The following is an 18,921-nucleotide window of genomic DNA, read 5'->3' on the forward strand; positions in this document are numbered from 1 at the left end:
GGGGAGCTCACAGACCCCAGACTGATAGCTGGGAACCAGCATAGGACTGTACCAGGCCCCCGGAATGTGGTTTCAGTTAAGAGGCCTAGGCAGTCTATGAGGCCTCTGGCAGTGGACCAGTATTTATCCCTAGTGTACAAATGGACTTTGGGAGCACATTCCACACAGAGGGATGTTCCCTCAGCCTAGACACATGGGGGAGGGCCTAGGCTCTGCCCCAAATGACCCCCTATGGAAGACTTTACCCTCCCTGGGGAGCAGGAAGGGGGTGGGATGGGGGTTGGTGGGGGCAGGGGAGGAGGGGAGAGAGAGGGAATTGGGACTGATGTGTAAAAAAGATTGTTTCTAATTTAAATAAAAAAAAAAGAAAAAGAAAAGCTGAAAGTATGAAATGGAAGGAAGGGGGCTATCAGTTAGTTTACCTCAGTGGTTCTAGGTGGATTTATATGTATATTTTAAATATTTTTATTGATTCTTTGGGAATTTCACATGCACACTGAGCATACTCATTTCCAAGTCCCCTCATGTCTGCTTCCCTCCCGCCCTAGTGCGTTCCCCTGCCTCTTGAAATTAAAATTGAAAAAGAAAAGAAAAAGAAACAGGCCCGATTTGTGTTATTTAAACACCCATTGGAGCATGGTCAAACTCTCAGTGACCGGCCCCTCCCACATCTGCATCAGAAGCCACCAACTGTGGAGAGCTAACTTCCCCATCCGTATCATACTTTAATGGCTTCCTGTTTAAGCTGTTACTTGGGGGGAGGGCGGCGTTGGGGGGGGTTATTACAGAAACCTTCCATGTCCCTCTTCCTCAACTGTGTGTAGCTTGCTTGCCCTTTTCAGTCATTTGGAGCACGGATCATGGGGCTTTCACATGTTTTTCTGGCTACAGCACAGACCATGAACATGACTCCCTGTTTGCAGCAGGACCACGGACCCAGACAAGGCCCTTGGAGGTAGCCATGAACATCAGCTTGGCCCTCAGACGGCAGCACAGACGACCCGCATCGATATGCCCCAAAGGCAGTGCGTCCTATAGACATCAACAAGGCCCAGGCTACAGCACTGACTATAGACATCCGCATGACCTTTGGTGGTAACACGGGCCGCAGACATCAACACAGACCCTGGCAGCAGCGGGACCACAGACCCAGACATGACCTGCAGCATAGACCTGGACATCATCATGGGCTCAGATGGCAGTGCAGGTCACTCCCAGAAGCCTGGTCCTCCCTGCCTTCGTGTCTCCAGTTCTGCCTCTCTCCATAGTGCTCCCTCTGCTCTGCTTCTCCCGTCTCTCCTGTCTCTCCCATCCCTCCCGTCTCTCCATCTCTCCCATCCCTCCCGTCTCTCCATCTCTCCCATCTCTCCCGCCTCTCCATCTCTCTGTCTCTCCTGTCTCTCCCATCTCTTCTATCTCTCCCATCTCTCCCGTCTCTCCATCTCTCCTGCCTCTCCCGTCTCTCTGTCTCTCCTGTCTCTCTCATCTCTTCTATCTCTCCCATCTCTCCACCACAAACTTGCTCACTGTGGTGGCCCCGCCCTCGTGGCAGGGCAGCCTCTCTGGGTGGATGTCAAAAGTCGCTGTGCATATTGTCGAGGTACATTTTTAGCATGTGGCCACACTTTCTCTGGGGAAGTAAATGAACGACCATTTACTGAGGGAGACTGAAGTTGAGTGGGGAATAAGGGCAGAGGAGAATGAGTGGCAAAAGCAAAGTAAGTCAAGTGGAAATCGTGTGCCAGGTTCTGCATTAAGTTTGAATTTAGTTCTTAAAGTATGTCCATAAAGAGAGTGATTTATTATTATTTGTGTTTACAAATAAGTAAACCGAGCCAGAGAGATTAATTTTTCTTGCAGCTAAAAAGTAAAGTTTCCAGAAAGCTGAAGCTGTGTGTTGTTCAAGCTTACTCCTTAGGGTTGGCTTTGCTGGCTAGACGCTCAACTTGGCTAGACGGCTCAACTTGGTGGTCGTTACTGAAGGGAACGTGGATGGTTAATCTAAGGCAGAGCTGGTTTTAGTTGTTCATTTTGTCTTTCTTTGACAGGCTTTTGTGAACAATCAGAGGGCATTGTACTTGCGTATTTATCTCGAGAGCAGTCCTAAAAATGGAATCAGTTATAACACTTCACATTATACACATGGAAAATAACAAAGGATAGAGTATTTGCATAAAATCAGTTACTTACTCAATAATGGGAAATCAAATTCTTTGATTCTGTAGCTCAGGTTTCAAATTTCAGGATTACACTGCCACCTAGTGCAGAGAGAACATTTTCCCACAAAGCAGAAAGTAGTGAATGGGTAAAAGATGCCATGGGATGCGATGAAAGGAAATATATGTTTAAGCTTTCTCCCCCGAAAGAAAGGAATTTTGGAATTAACTATCTTCCTATGTTTTCTTAATGAAGGTTATCATGTAATCCAGGAGCTCAAGTTTATTATTAATATCATTGAGAATGAATGATGATAGTTTGAAAGAGGAGGCATAGATATCTATACCTCTTCTGCCAGGCATATTTTTAAAATAGATGTCTAGTAAGGAATGTGTTGCATGTGTTTTTTTTCTTGAGCTCTAAAGGTCTCAGGAAGTCTTGTGTGTTAAACTGATAATTATTCAAAAACCTTATTTTGTAAATAATTATCATACATTTGCAGCCTACAAGTCAATACCCATGACAACAAAGGAGAGGGGCTTAAAGGAGTTGAAAACATGACCTGAATAGGCAGAAGTTCTCATCGGACCACCAGCACCACCACCAGCAGCAGCGTTTTGGAGCCTGTTAGAGTGCAAGTTCTTGGACCTGCCTTAAATCACATGACTCAGACGCTCTGGGGCTGGAGCACAGAAATCTGCTTTAAGCACCCTGGTGGTTGATTCTAAAGTAGCTTTTGGCTCCACCGTTAGAAAAGAAGGCTTGTTAGTTCATAGAGAAACACACTGATGGTCCAGCATGCACGGTTTGGAGGAAGCAAATGCTGCTTAGGACATGAACCAGCTGCCGCAAGCTTGGAAACCCACAGGCAGCAAATACAGCGGCAGCTCCCTGAAGCATGTGTGCTCAGGGGGTTGCGAGGGTGGGGGAGTGATTTTCCTCATCCTTGGGGAACTGGAAATGATCATATTTTAGAGGTAGTGAAAGTAGCACTCTGAAATGCTTTGGGGTAGGCAAGGTTAACACTGCCGCGCTTTTTAGTTTTATTTATTATTTATTGTACTATTGTTTCACAGTGAGAGCACATTTACTTGTGAGTGATTGCACACAGAAATGACTGTATCAGGGGGCTCTGTTTGTTTGCCCTGAGTCTAGATGATTAGGCTACAGTTACAGGCACAGAACCAAAATAAGCAGATTGAAAATAGAGCTTTGGTCACAGTGGAATTTCTTTAGGGTAAAACTGAACCCAGTGTAGGACAATGGGAGTCTTAGTGGTAGAAACTGATTGTTAGTCGGGCTCTCAGCCAGGGATTTCTATGATAAATTTCAGGCTCTAACTGGCTAATTTGCAGCACCCTGACACAATGGACACGTGCCACCAGGCACTTTGGATCTTTTACTTTTAAAACAAAGACAGAATAATAAAGCTTAAAACTAGATTGCATTAAGAAGCTAGTTAAAGCACTCATCTCCATTTGAACCTATGAAGTAATTAAATACGACAATCACAACATCTTTAATTATTGTCATCAGCTTATCATTACTTCATGCAAAATCATATATAAAAGAAAAAAAAAAAAAACAGATACTCTTGCGGAAACCAAGGAACTTGCCCTACTATTCTGTGACTTTTTTTTTTTTTGTCTCCTCAACTACTAGTGTGTACTTGGCGCATACAGTTATTCAATAAATATTTATTGGATGGTTGAACAAACAAATGAAAGAAAATAGATGATCAAGAAAGATGATTGTCTGTGACAGCGCTCCCCAATTTCAGTTACAAGTAATGAGTCATTTTTATTTATAGAAAAAGAGAGTGTGTATATATGTATACTATAGGATATTTGTGTATAGGGTGGAGAGTTAAAGAATGTACGGAGTTAGTTATTCTATATAAAACTGATCATTTACAACATCATGTTTTCTTACTGAATTTATGCTCTGCTGTGAATGATCAGTTTTCATTTCCATGTGTCTTTTCAGAGAAGAACCATTAAGTAAAGTAGGGGGAACAGTGTTAATTATGAAGAAAAAAAATGGCCTGGGGAGATGGCTCCGTGGTTAAGAGCATTTACCATTCTTGTAGAGAACCTGAGTTCAGTTCTTATCATTTGTGTTTGTTGGATCACAGCTGTTGGAAATTCCAGCTCCAGGTGATCCAATGCCCTCTTCTGGCCTCTACAGGCAACTTTAGTCATATGTAAAATTCTATACACACGCACATAATTTTATAAAACAAACCTTTGACTTCAGGGTACAGCTTGATCCAACCAGGATAGTGGAGTTCAATCCTGCTTTCTGTGAGACCTTAATGCCATATTAGAAAATACAATTAATGACAACAATACAACAAAAAACAAAAACCCACCAAAAATAAAATAAAAAACAGCAATACTACTTGTTCTATAATTAAATAAAAATTTCATGGATTAAAAACATGAAAATAATTTAAGGGAGCAAACTTATCAGACACCATGATTTATGGAGATGGTTTGTCCACCTGACTCTGAGTGCCCATGTTCATCTGACGTAACTTCTGAGATGGAGACAGAAGTAGGTCATTGCTTGGTGGACAGGACCATTGGGCCTGCTGTTGCTCCTCCAGAGGTGCTCAGGTTCATGAAGAGGCCTGTGCATGTGTGGCAGTGGTGTGGGTATACCATCTCTCTAGGTCTGTGATCCTAGTAATTCTCTCTCTGGTTGTTTATGAAAAATAATGTGTTGTGTACTCCCTGGTTTAGGCAATTCAACACTAGTAGCATCAGAGACAGAGCAAACAAGTCAAAGGCTTGAGGTCACATCGTATCAGAATTTCCAGTGGTGCGATAGAGAGTTGACATGCAATGGACAGCAGCAATGAGACTCGGAGAGGCACCTGGGTCTGTGTCTTAGTCCTTTCATCTAGTGAATAGTGACGTGTTTAGTCTAACGGTATGTGTGGTTGTGAGAACCGTGTGCATGGACAGGAGTGGGAAACACACAATGACTTGTGACCAGGATAATAAGGGTGCCAAGGAATGAGTTTGGTGTGAGAGCCTTTTTCTTTGCCAGCCTCATGTGCTTTCCCCTAGTAACGGTTAAGGAACTGTTTTCGTTCTAGATGAGGTTTTTAAATATAGATAAGGTGCTTTTATAGATAAGGTAGTTAAATATAGGGAGGCTGATTACCTTGCTCACGTTCATGTAACTGGTAAGCCAGGAGAAGGGGGTCTAAATCTAGGTTGACTAGGCAACAAGGCTCCACTGAGTTCCCACACCTCTGCCTCCTAATAGGCAGCTCTTTGCTAGGTCCTGTGGCTGCTAAAAGCCTCCTCTGTGCCCCTGTAACAGCTTTAAAAGCCTCCTCTGTGCCCTATGGCTGTTCTAAAAGCTCCTACTGTATTCCTATAGCAGCTTGCTGCATTTTTTTTCTGGTGAAAATCCCCACATCCTGTTTTTTTTTTTTTTTCTTTTCAGTAAGGCTTTTCCCATTCAATCCCTCCTTCAGTGTAACCTTGAGCAAGCATTGAGGGCACGCCCCTGACTGACTGGGCCTGGGCTTACAGGCTGCCTTTCCCCGCCCCTTTCCTTTCCTTCAGTTTAAAGAGTTAGTAGATGTCTCTGGTTCACTCTTTGCTTTTAGCCCTGCCAGGGGCAAGAAGGACCAAGATTGGGGCCAAGAGTCAAGAGTCCTAGAAAGATAGAGAAGGGGTCTTGGGGGGAGTCGTGACTCCCTGGCAACCCCTTCTTCTCAGTGACTGTTATAAACCAAAGAGAACCTACTGGAAACATGAAGTACCGCTGGTAAGCCCACGACTCTGGAGGGAGGTGGGTGAGGACTTTTGCAGTAGTGGTGGCCTAAGGGGGGAAGTGAGAGGCAGTGAGAAATAAGGGAACACAGGCGGGAGAGGCAGATGAGGACGTATAGCAAGGGATGAGCATTTGAGCTAGAAAAAGAGGCGGCTACAGAAAGAGAGAGAGGCAGAAAACAAAGATAACAGAAGGCAGAGACAAGGTAGTGTAGAAAGTGAGATGGTGAGATATACTGAGTGTGTGTGTGTGTGTGTGTGTGTGTGTGTGAGAGAGAGAGAGAGAGAGAGAGAGAGAGAGAGAGAGAGAGACCAAAGCAGCAAGGAATTTGTTTATGCACAAAAGGTCTTCGTGAGCTTTCAAAGTGGAAACGAAGGCAGTAGTGTGCCTTGGGATTTGGTTGCCTCCATCAGTCAGGTTTGGCAAGCTTAAAATATGAAAGTAGTTCCCAACTGAAGGTATTCCTGTTTGTGTCTTTTTTTTTGGTCTCTCCTCTTCAGGAAGATTCCGGTTTTCTTCTTTGCATGCAGTTTTCTGGGACCCTGGGTATCTGCAACTCCGAAGCGTCGTCCAAGTAAGACCCATGGGTTATGGAGTATGAAGTGTCTCTTGCCACCGGAAGCAGGCAGGACTGTGATGAGGCAGGGCTGTGGTCTAGTGAAGACTGAGTATGCTTCCAACAGTCCTTCACACGTTCCCGTCTCATCTTGCATCAAGAAGATAGATGCTTGGATGGCTGACTCTGTGCTCAGTGTTGAGCCTGGAAAGGACAGTGGCAGGAAGAAAAACTGTGCCTTTTCTAGGGTCTAACATGGTGCCTCTTTCAGATGGTGAATGGTAATGAATGCATGAATGTATGGATGGGTAGGTGGATAGATTCCCCCCAAAACACTGGGTTCAGGAGGATAAGAATAAAATAATTGATGTACTTTGCTGGGTGCACTGAAACTTTTTGTTGTTGTTTATTTGTTTGTTGTTGTTGTTGTTGTGGTGGTGGTGTGTGTGTATATGTGAACGTGTGTGAAGTCTAAGAAATCTATTACCAGATGAGTCTTATTAATGCAGGAGGGGGCACAGCAGTTATAAAAACTCATCTTTGGTGCACTTGTCTGGGAGTTCCATTGAGCTGTCTCAAGTCTGACTCTGTAAGGTCATTGTATGTTTAGAAGTGGTGGTATTTAAGGAATATTTCTAGCCCAAACCACCAGAAGTTTTCCAAACAGACTTCTGACCCATGCTATCCAGGACACTTTGTAGCTCTGGTTCTAAATGGAACAAATACCCAACTTCTCCAGGCAGGAACATTTTTCCATCATAAATTATTACTATAATTCCATGTCTTGTGTCCCTTCAGGAGAAGCTGAAGGTAAATGAATTCTGATCACTGAGGCAATGTGTTAAAGCTAAATACACGAATTATGAGCAAACTCATATATTTGTATTTTAAGTGGTTGCTTGGTTATTGATATTATTGAATATTAAAATTGATTAATTAACATCTTGTAGTGTATGGATTGAATGACACGGTACTGCTTTTGCAGGGTACCCTGCCAGTCCCAATGGTGGAAGTGAAATGTGTCCCCAGATCAGGATTGGCCAAGATGATTTGCCAGGCAAGTAACACTGTGTCTGTCATCCTGGACATGCAAGATTTCCAAATATAACTTATTTGGGGAGGAGATAGAACCAGTCTCATTTCCAACATTCTTTTTATATTTCTTTTCTGTAGGGTTTGACCTGATTTCTCAGTTCCAGATCGAGAGAGCTGCATCTCGAAGAACGGTCCAGAGGGTGGTGGGGTCCACTGAATTACAAGTGGCTTACAAGTTTGGGAGTAATGTAGACTTCAGGATCCCAACAAGGTAACACATCAAAAAACTTTAATTATCTTCTTTAAATGCATTTAGAAATGTTTACAACATTCAATGTTAGAGAATTTTTACCCCTCTCCCCCTTTGGTGTTTCTTGGATTATTCCTATTTTAAGATGAAGGGCTTGGGGCACAGCTCAGTGGCAGAGCACTTACCTAGCATGGGTTAAATTGACAGAACCCCTTTTAAAAAAGAAAAAGAAAGCCAAAGGAATGTGTTTCCCTATCAATCATTAGCACCTGAATACTGCTCTTCATGTTAGGTTTGTAATTTACTTTCCATTCCAGGAATAAAAACATCACTGAGACCATTATACATCAACTCAGGACATGTTCTCAGTATTTTGCTTTCTGTTTTTCTGTAATTTGTCTGGTTTTGACTAAAAGGACCCTCTGTGAAAAGCACCACTAGTGAAGGCATAAATTTAACCAGAAGTGTGGTTTGAAAGCTCACAGTGGAGCTGTTCAAATATCCCGGTGCTGAAATAGAACCACACATAACAGTCTTAGGTCCTAGATGACACTAAACAAACAAAATGGAAATAATTATAAAAGGAACACTGGTGGGGATATACATACAGCTTTTATCTTATTGCTGTGCTTTTCTAGAATTAGCTTGTGAGTTCTTTAGCACTGAGGTTCTTCGGTGTATGTGAGTTGAATGAGTAGTGTAACGAATGCTCTTCTCTGATCTAGGTTTTGTATCATCAATGTATCTTGTGAGCAAGATGATTAGTATATGGTTTTGGAGTTGTTTTTATATTATTTGTATATGTTCATTATACAAACTAATGGTTTTAACCATGAAAGTTTCATACACGTGTGTCATGTCCTCTGCTGGTGTCCAGCTCCCAAGTCCCTCTCATAAAAAAAAAAAAAAAAAAAAAAAAATTAGGATTTTAATGGACATTAAGTTGTATAGGGGGCAGTGGTGGCATACACCTTTAGTCCCAGCACTCAAGAGGCAGAGGCAGGCAGATCTCTGTGAGTTTGAGGCCAGCCTGGTCTACAAGAGCTAGTTCCAGGACAGGTTCCAAAGCCACAGAGAAACCCTGTCTCGAAAAACCAAAAACACAAAGCAACAAACAAACAAACAAACAAAAAGTTTAATAGGCAAATAGTGATTAACTACAACAATGAAAGGTTATCCTAGAAAATTTGGTTATAAAGTTCAAGTGGTTTTCAAGTTAGAAGAATCTGACATAAAATGAAGGAAGGTAGACATTCACATTTTAAGCAATATGTGTAATACAAGAATGGTCTACAGTATTTTCTAACATTACTCTTAACTACTTTATAACATTGTTTGATATGGGAAGAAACTACATTATATGTATTTTTAATAAAAAATAATGTAGTGTGATTATGGATTTTTCAAATACCCTTAGTGTTATTTATCTCTATCCACGCTATTTCCATTTCATCCCTCTCCCAAGCTATGCCGTCTGTTTTGCAGTTTCTCCTTCATATCACCTGCGTTATGCTATTTCTCTTTTAAGAGATCCTTCTTACTCCTTCACCACCATGGTCTCTTCTTACTTTTCTGGTTTCTGCTGGCCCTTGAGGTTATATACTCATATGTAGAGATTGAGAGCTGGTTCTTGAGATTATATACTCTTATATAGAGATTCAGAGCTGGTCCTTGAGGTTATACACTCATATGCAGGGATTCAGAGCTGGTCCTTGAAGTTATATATTCTTATATAGAGGGTCAGAGCTGGAAACAACAAATAAGATAGCATGAGACATTAGTTTCTCTGGGTCTGGTCACCTCACTCATAATATTTTCTAGTTTTAAAATTTACCTGAAAATTTTGTTTTTTTTTCTCAGAAATCTAACAATGTATCTATACTATGACCCAGAGGTACATTTTCCCAGTATATGTATAAATGACAGATACTTGCTCAACTGTGTTCATTGCCACTTTATTCACTGTAGCCACGAAGTGTCCTTCAGTTGATGATGGATGAAAATGTGGTACATCATACACACCACAGAATCTCATTCCTTCTTTTTAAATTACTCATGCAAAAGCTAGATGACAAAGAGGGAGAGGACTGGAATCATTCTCTGGGAACAGAAACCCTTGGTTTTTAATGACTTTTTTTTTGTACTGGAGAATACAGGTTCTGGGACAGTGAAAAAATATTCAAAGGATGTTTCTTCATGGGAGAGAAATATTCCACACAAAACAATGCTATATAGTTGCATTTTTAAAAACTTATTTATCTTGATAACTGCTGGAGAATCAAGAGACATGATTCTGCTTCCTTTTATTCTTTATTTTGGGCATAATAGCTTTCCATTCTTAACTACATTTACAAACATGTTATGTTTGTTTTTATTTGAAACGCAGACCTTAGCTATCTTGGAATTATGGTCATAAACAAATATTTCAAGTTTTTAAGACTTTTGAATCTTTTATTCGAACCCACGTGGTTCTCCATTTAAGGTACTTCATGAAGACTGGAATACAATAAATCATTTATAGATCCAACGCCTTCTAAATTATGTATGCTGTTGGGTTTGCTTATTGACAGGCATAGCATATTTTCAAGAATGGAATTTCAAGTGTTTAAAAATACATTAGGCTGCCTGTTCTGTGTGTTAGGTTTCAGAGACATTTAACAGTCTTTGGTAAACACAGATATGTATATCTTATTCATATGAATAATGATGTAAATGTCCTTTCTTATCCTCTTAACATACTAGTATATTCTAAAAAAGATTATTAACATGTTAGTCACAGTTACATTTGTATACATATTCATATGATCTTCATATATGTGGAGAGATACATACACAGGAACCCTTGGTATGCCAGTGCATGTAAGAATGAGGTATTCTATGAGTAGTTCAAATTAGTACATCTATAAATGAAGAACTTCAGCTCATTTTTATTTATATTTATTTAGTTTTTTGAACTTTGGTTTATTTTTAAGAGATTATTTTGGAATTGGCATAGTTTCAAAAATATAAAATCAAAGGAAGTACAACAAGCCAATTTGAGGAAAATTATATTTAAAACAAGTGTCTGGAGTGATGTGGTGGTTAGTTCTGTTCTGGGAAAAATAGGAATTTAGACAGTTCTTTTGTATTTCTCTTCCGTGTTCTAAAGTGTTTTATAAACACACGCTAAAAACTTCTATATACTTTTACGTGTGTGTGTATGTGTGTGTGTGTGTGTAGATGCTTGTGTGCATGCCCATGTACATATATATAATGTTTCAATTCCCCAAATGCCATATACATGAAATTAATACCCATTGTAGTAATTCTTTTTGCCTTCCTTTCCTTCATTCTGTGTAAGAAGGGAGTTAATACAAAAGTTTGACCTAAAGGGAGGTGATGTGGAACTCTGGGTCTTAGTGCCTCATTATTTTCAATTTTCTTATTATCAAACACATTTCCCTGATATTTATTTTTCCTAGCATTTCTTTCTTGTTGAGGAATTTTCTTATACGTAGAAGATATAGAGAAACAATTTTGAAAACGTTGAAAGCTGACAATAACATTTAAAACCCCTAAGCATTTGTAGATCAGAGTAGATAAAGTGGTGTTCTGTAGAGAAGGCGTGCCTTAGAGACACTGCTGGCTTTAGCTTCCATTTAAAGCAGTGAAGAAAGTAGCCATGTTATAAATCTTAGCTGGCAGACTGAAGAGTAATGGGGTTGGAGCGGAGAGGAAGTGCTGGTCATCCATCCACATATCTGGTAACAAACAGCCAGCTACTATCATACTTTGAAATCCCTGAAAAAACGACATCCTTAGTGTGAAGGAACATTTATATAGATGCTGGGTAGTTGGTTAATATGTCTCAAAATGTTTATCTGGGTCTATAATACAAGTTTTGAGAATAGCCTAGAAATAATAAAAGTACCAAACGATTTTAATGTATGTAAAAAATTAAAAATCCACTCTAATTAAATGGTTTTTAGAAGCCAGTAGAGTCAATTTAGACTTTAACCCTTTTTCTCATTTTTGAAGGAAATGTTACTCCAAACATTGCAAGAATGAGCTTAATGCTGGCTCTTTGGGTAGAGCAAATAATAATATTGTTGAGAACCTTCTCTAGCTGTGTGGGAGAATTTTTAAAAAATGTGTATTTTAAGATGGAGCATTGACAGGCATGAACGATTGAACTGTGAAGGTCTGTACAGGATGTCATCAAAGAGCAAATGCCACACAGTTTTCCCACACTGTAGCCTTTCTGCAGGACTAGAATTTAAAGATCACAGAAACACCAGAAACGGTAAATATGTATAAGCACAGCAAACAAGGTTTATATTTATTATTTTCATTTTTTTTTTTAACTCAGGCATTTGTATCCCAGTGGACTGCCTGAAGAATATTCCTTTTTAACCACTTTTCGGATGAGCGGAAGCACACTCAAAAAGAACTGGAACATTTGGCAGATCCAGGATTCCTCAGGGAAGGAGCAAGTTGGCGTGAAGATAAATGGCCAAACCAAGTCTGTTGCGTTTTCATACAAGGGAGTGGACGGAAGTCTCCAATCGGCAGGCTTTTCAAGTTTGCCATCCTTGTTCGACTCCCAGTGGCATAAGGTCATGATCGGTGTGGAAAGGACCAGTGCCACTCTTTTCATCGACTGCGTCAGGATAGAATCCTTACCTATAAAGCCAAGAGGCCAGGTTGATACCGACGGCTTTGCTGTGCTGGGAAAACTTGCGGACAATCCTCAGGTTTCTGTCCCCGTAAGTATAAAAATCACCAAGTACCACCACAATTCCAGTTGAAAACAAACCCAGGTGGCACCTCAGACACGTTCGATCACTGGCTATAGCGCATACAATGAATAGTTATTCACTTTGTAAAGCTTATGAAGTACATAATATCACTCATTCAAAAGGCCTTCACTGCCAGTTGTGAGTGCTATGTGGAATACAGACTTTTAGTTGAACAGGTAATCTTCGGTGTTGTGCACTCACCTGGATCATCCATTAGCCTTTGAGACAACTTATAAGGAGACTCATACAAGTGCAGCACTTATCATGTATATATAACGAATTCAATTTTTTTCAAATGCGATTAGAGATAAATCATCAATCCACTTAGTCAAGGAGTCCATCATTTTTGGAAGCAATACATTTTGCAAGGGGAGGATTTGAATCGGCAAGAGAAGGGAAAATGGCATAAAAGACAACAAAGGGAACACAATTCCAGAATAACTAGGATGCACCCAAAAGTCTAGAGACTAGTTGACTTGAGTAACACGTATGTATACAAATGGAGTGTTTGTGGGAGGTAGGTGAAGGCTAGTCAATGCAGATGTTAAGATGTAAAGCTGAGAAGTCATATGATGTTTGATAAGCAAGAATGAAAATCATATAGAGGGCGTGATATGTATTTAGAACTAGGTTTTGTGTGATAGTGTAGAAGAAAAGAAGAATTTTTAAAATGATATTTATTTTTGGTATGTATATATGTGTCTGGTCACACGAATGTAGTATCCTTGGGCACCAGAGAAGGCACTGGATTCCCTGGTGCCTGAGTTGCATATGATTGTGAGTTATGTGATGTGGGTGCTGGGAGACGAATTCTGCCCCTCAATCCAAGCAGTATAGGTTATAACCACTGAATCATCGCTCTTACCTGAAGGAAAGAATTTTACAGCTCTGTTCATCATTTTACTAGAGAGTCCATTGTTTTGAAAATAAGAAAGTGACTTCACAGTTGTATATTGGTACCTTCTAGTGCTATCATTTTGAACACTGAGTAGCAATTCTTTAGGAGTGTTTTTATAGCATTTTGATGGTAATTTAAAAATACAACCTTAGAGGGCAAGGATTCTTTTGGGGAAACAGAAGAGGGTAAAATTCAATATAAAAAAACTGCTGGCACTGATCTATCTTATGGAGCCATTATATTCTAGTCACAGGTATATGTCGTAGAGGGTGGCAAGGGTGACACAGTGGTTTTGAATTGTTTTTTGTGCACTTCTCTGGGAAAAAGCGGTTATCAGGGACCTCAGTAATGGAATTGTTCACATAGCTTGTTTCTACAGGAAGAGTTGTGATTAGTGTGAAAGTTGGTGTGAAATTTCTATATTCTGTGATAGACAGGAAGCAATTTGTAGCTGCCACATTACTGCTCTGGCTTGTAGACTCTTGAGAAAGTATTTCTTTCTCTAATGAGTCATCACACTTCAAGTGGCTGGGTTAGAGAGCCAATGCGGCCACTGTTGGGAAATGCTCGAATTCTGTGCAGCATGAACTTGGAAATGACCCTGGAGTGTTTTTCAGACAATATAGTCTCTGCGACGCCAGTGTCATTTCTGGACACGGACTGGGGAGTGAAGAAGGTCTTAACACTTTCTTGGGTGCTGAGTGTCAGTTGCTTAAAAAATGGATTTGTTGACCTTAAAAACACTCCAAAGTCTTAGAATTCTTTCTGCTTTCTGGATGCCATCAAAGATGTCTTTTGATTGTTCTATTTCCAGAGTGGCAAAGTCCCAATATTACCTCATTATGCTATATATGCCCTAGCCAGTTGTAGATTTTCTGACAATTCAGGGAAGTTTATGTCATTATCTTCTGTTTTTTTTCTCCACATGTAGGAATGCAACTAGTAATCTGGTTTTACACCATGCTTCTGGTACACAAGGAGCTTTTCTAAGTCCTTATGTTGTCACAAGTGTTAAAAGGATTTGGTATAGGCATGTTTTCCCTTTCAGTTGAATTCTGGACCTTTGACCCCTTCCTGGAAACAAAAGAGATCTGAGCCTAAATCCCCACTAAAGTTCAATATTGGGTGGTGATGGCGGTGGTGGTGATGATGGTGTGGTAACACTGATAATTAGACGGAAACTATGGGACAAAAAAACCCAATATCTAACTGAAACTTTTCCCTAATGTAGCCTTCTTCCCTTCCTCCAGCTCCTCCTTACCGGAGTCTTCCTCCTTCTTTTGCTCTTCCTCCTTGGGAGAAAATTATAAAAGAGAAGTCCATTTATTCTCCAAAAAATCATCTTAGTGTCTTTAATACAACAATTAGAAGTTTTCATAACGTCGATTTTCCAATTTTCTGATATTTAGGACAATTTTTGTAAGCTAACCTATAAGATAGGACCATTTCCACTTATCCAGTTAAATAAACTATCTCAAGTAGGTTTACTGGCTTGTAGGAAACAGAATTAGTTACTAAATTTGTAATTTACTTTATTTTCTTTCATTTCAACCAGCTTTATTTTTTTGGGGAAAAAAAGGGTACATTTTATGGGTATTGTGGTTCACTTTTTAGGCAGAGGCAGGTTGATCTCTGTGAGTTCAAGACCAGTCATATGTTCATGGGGAGTTGAAGACCAGCCCCATGGCTACATGGTGAGGCCTTGTCTCAAAGAAAGGGAAGAAAGAAAGAAAGAAAAGGAAGGAAGGAATGGAGGAAGGAAGGAAGACACATGTCTAAGTAAGAATATCATTCTTACTTAGGAAGGCATTTATGGTTTGTATAGTTTTTTTTAAAAGAATTTATTCTTTATCACAAGTAAAATAAATATTAAGAAATAAAGGAAGATTGAGGAGTAAAAAAATGTGTCCTTAAACATTAATCCTCTTTGTTTATTCATCCAGCTAAGTTTCATTGGATGTTTATCTGCTCGGTGTACAGAGTCACAGATGTTGCCTCTTCCAGACTATGAGAGCAAGGTAGCCTTATAAGCAAGCAATGACGTGAATCATGAAAGTATAGTGGTATTGAAATGTGTCATGCAAGCAGTTGAGCAAGTTCCTCCGTCAGGTCAGAGTTTCTAGAAGGGTTGGGAGAGAAGGTCAAGGAGCCTTACTACAAGAGATGGTGTCCAAGAGGAATCCTGGAAGAAGAAATGATATTTGAGATAGATGGATTCTCATTTAGAAATTCATATACACTAATCCATCCCTTTCCAAACTTCTAAAGACTTTTTATACTAACCCCCCAATTGTTTAAAATTAAAGCAATTGAGCCATAAGTATTCAAAATCCAAGTGCCCACAAATTTCCATAGGCTCCTGTTTTGACTTCTTGGGCTTTTCATCAATTTTCCTAAAATCTGATGTTGCTGGGAATTGTTGAAGACCATGGCCAACTATGCATTTCCTTTCAGGTCTTAAAAGGTGATGGCTTGTGATATGCATATGTATTGAAAGGCAGAAAACCTATACTAATGGGTCACCTGTCTCTCAGTTTGTAGATTACAGGTACCCAGTGTCACTTCCTAAGAATTTTTATGTTAAAAAATCACGTGAAATAGTTTGAAACCAGAAAGGCATGCACATTTTCCAGTATTTTCTGAATACGATTGGATTGTTTCTAATCTTCAACATGTCCTATTGGCTGAATATTGTTTCAGGCCAACACTTGCTTTTCTTTAGTAAATAAACCCAAAGCAAAGTAACCCTTCCCACAGGTATTACAAGCTGTCAAAGGTAGGTATAAGAACTGCATTATAAAAGTGGGACCTAAGCATTTGATGGATCACTAATGCTGAAAGACTCACTTATATTGTAGCACTTTGTGACTTTCCCCAATCCGTCCCATCTTGTGCCACTTCTTTTTTTCTAAACTGGAAAAAAAAAAAAAAAAAAAAAAAAAAGAAAACAATTCCAAGAAGCTTTCATGAACACTCACGTGGTTTACAATTCAAACACATTCTCTTCATTTATAGTTATTTAGTGGGCTCAGAGCATTTTATTTTCCCTATGCATATCTGGAAGTTTGTTATTTTTTATTTTAAAGCAGTAAATTCCTCATTTTTCTATTCTCCCCCGTGCCTGTATTTATGATGGTGTCATTTATCCCACTGCAAAGCTTGGTTCCCTGGCAGCTTATCATGAAAGCATGTTATTTTATGACAGGTTTTTTATTGTTTGTTGTCAACATGATTGCCTGGGAGAGTTATTTGGTACAGCTCTATTAGAAAACAAAGTTAGCCTTTCTCCCTTTTCAGGGATGTCTGGTCTTGTTTGCGGGAGGATAAAAGTTACTGTGCATTTCCCCATATATAACTCAAATCATGCTTCTCTTTACCTGTACATGCTCCCGATAAAACAACGTAGAACATGACAGATTTGATGCTATGACAAGTGGATTTCTGATGCCATGTTGTAGTTTTTTTCTCCAGATTCAGAGAAAAAAAAATTACCAGAACAGGCAAAATCATTGATGGAAGAGCTATTTGTCTTCTTTACTCTGCAGCATTGGATCACATTGCTTATAAATGTGAAAACAAGGCAAAGTTTCATGAACAGTAACCAAGGAAAGTAAGTTTTGATGTCATGGTCAGCATTTCTGGTGTTTGAGAACATGAGTGACAAGAGTTACCTGATATTTGAGTGTTACTTGCAAGGCAGGGCAAGGCAAGGCAGGGAAGAGGAGAAGGGAACTAGCCAATGAGGTTGCAGAAGCCGCATCATTAAGCATCAGCGGGAAGATGCTGAGCAGGTAGTTAGCTGTGAGCTTTTGGAGTCAAGGAGGCTAGATCGTATGGGATCTGGACTCAGGGAGTGGTGAACATTTATGCATTATGAAGCCACAAAGTCAAGTCATAGGTGTAATATGAAGACTTACTTCTGAGGATGCCAGGATTATTTGCCCAAGGGAGGAAGATTTAATGAAAAAGAAAGCGGCTGTGATAGAGGAGTGAAAGAGATTGTTGTGCCCCAAAAGTTGAGGGAAAAGACAATTCTTGTGCCCTTCACATAAGATGACAGTTGACTGTTTTAAAGGCCAATGAAAGTGATTGGATCAATGAGCCACTGGCCTGGTCAGAATGGAAATTCAGTTGGAAAGGACTCAAGAGAAAATGAGGAGAGGCGTTGGAGACTGAGTACAGATTGCTTTGAGTTTTGTAGAAGGAGGTGTGGAAAAAAGGACCACAGCAAGACAGGCTGTGGAATGAGGAGGAGAGGGATTTATTTTCACTTGGTAGATATAGGATGCATTGTCAAAGCTCAGTATGTAATGCTTCTAGAAGCCTACTTTAATAGCTTCCTGCCTAAAGTATCACACACGTATGATCAATTGACTCCCCATGAAGTGCCCTTTGTAATCCACAGACTTCTTACCATATTTATCTACTGAAGAAAAACCTTTAATGATAACACCCCGCAAACTTGAAATTCCTTAGAATTCGTAGTGTGAAAAGTCAAGATGTGTACGCTCTTCTCCAGCTAATCTGGGTCCTCCTCTGCATACTTTGTCTTACCCCATGGGCTTTGTCCTAGTCCCGCTGCTCTTCAACTGCATCCCCACCCCCCCAGCTTTATCCTCTAATCGCTGCACGTGAAAATCTCAATTGCTGTTTGGCCCCATTCATATATTATGTGTTACACGATGTCTTTAGCCAGAAAAACATTTTACCATCTCCAGTGCTATTGATAAATTATTTTGATCACATGTTTGACCTTAAGTCTTACCTTTGTGTCCTCCATGGTATTTATATCCGAGCATACAGTTTAATAAATGAATTAACTCCAGGTTGGTCAACTTTCTCCTTTCACTCTTCTGCCTCAGTCTTTGGTATAATCTGCCCATATTTAATTGTATTTCTAGCACCACGTCTGAACCTCATGACACATCTTACACAGAGTTGGGGAAACTCTTGATTCTGAGGCAGCTCAGAATTTCCTGTGCAGTTCTTAGGAAATGTTATCTGGAGAGAATTCTAGGTGGTGGGAGAAGGCAACATCTCACCAAGAGCGGCATATCAGGATGAGATTTGAACCCTTAGCATTTTAGAATTTTTTTTTTTTTGTCAATGCCTGGACAGCTTAATGAAGGTTATAGCTTGTTAGCAAAAATTAGCTTAGGTGCGTAGTACTGACAAATTGTAAAAATAATCCTGTTTATAAAAGTCAAAACGTGTACCATTCTCAGTAATCTGGAGCTGAGTTCAAATATTTAACCTTTCTCAACAGCCTAGCAAAATAAATAGCAATGGTTGTAAACCTGTTATAAAGATTGGAGTGTTGGCATCTGGGCCCCAACACTGACGTCATTAGCTGAGCGCTACCCTAGCTTCAGAAATGAAACTATTCTCAAGGCATTTTAGAGATGTAATATTTGGATAAAGCCAAATCTGGACAGGTGTAAGATATTTCCAGCCA

Source organism: Phodopus roborovskii, unplaced genomic scaffold (genome assembly GCF_943737965.1).
Source record: "Phodopus roborovskii unplaced genomic scaffold, PHOROB, whole genome shotgun sequence".
NCBI lineage: Eukaryota > Metazoa > Chordata > Mammalia > Rodentia > Cricetidae > Phodopus > Phodopus roborovskii.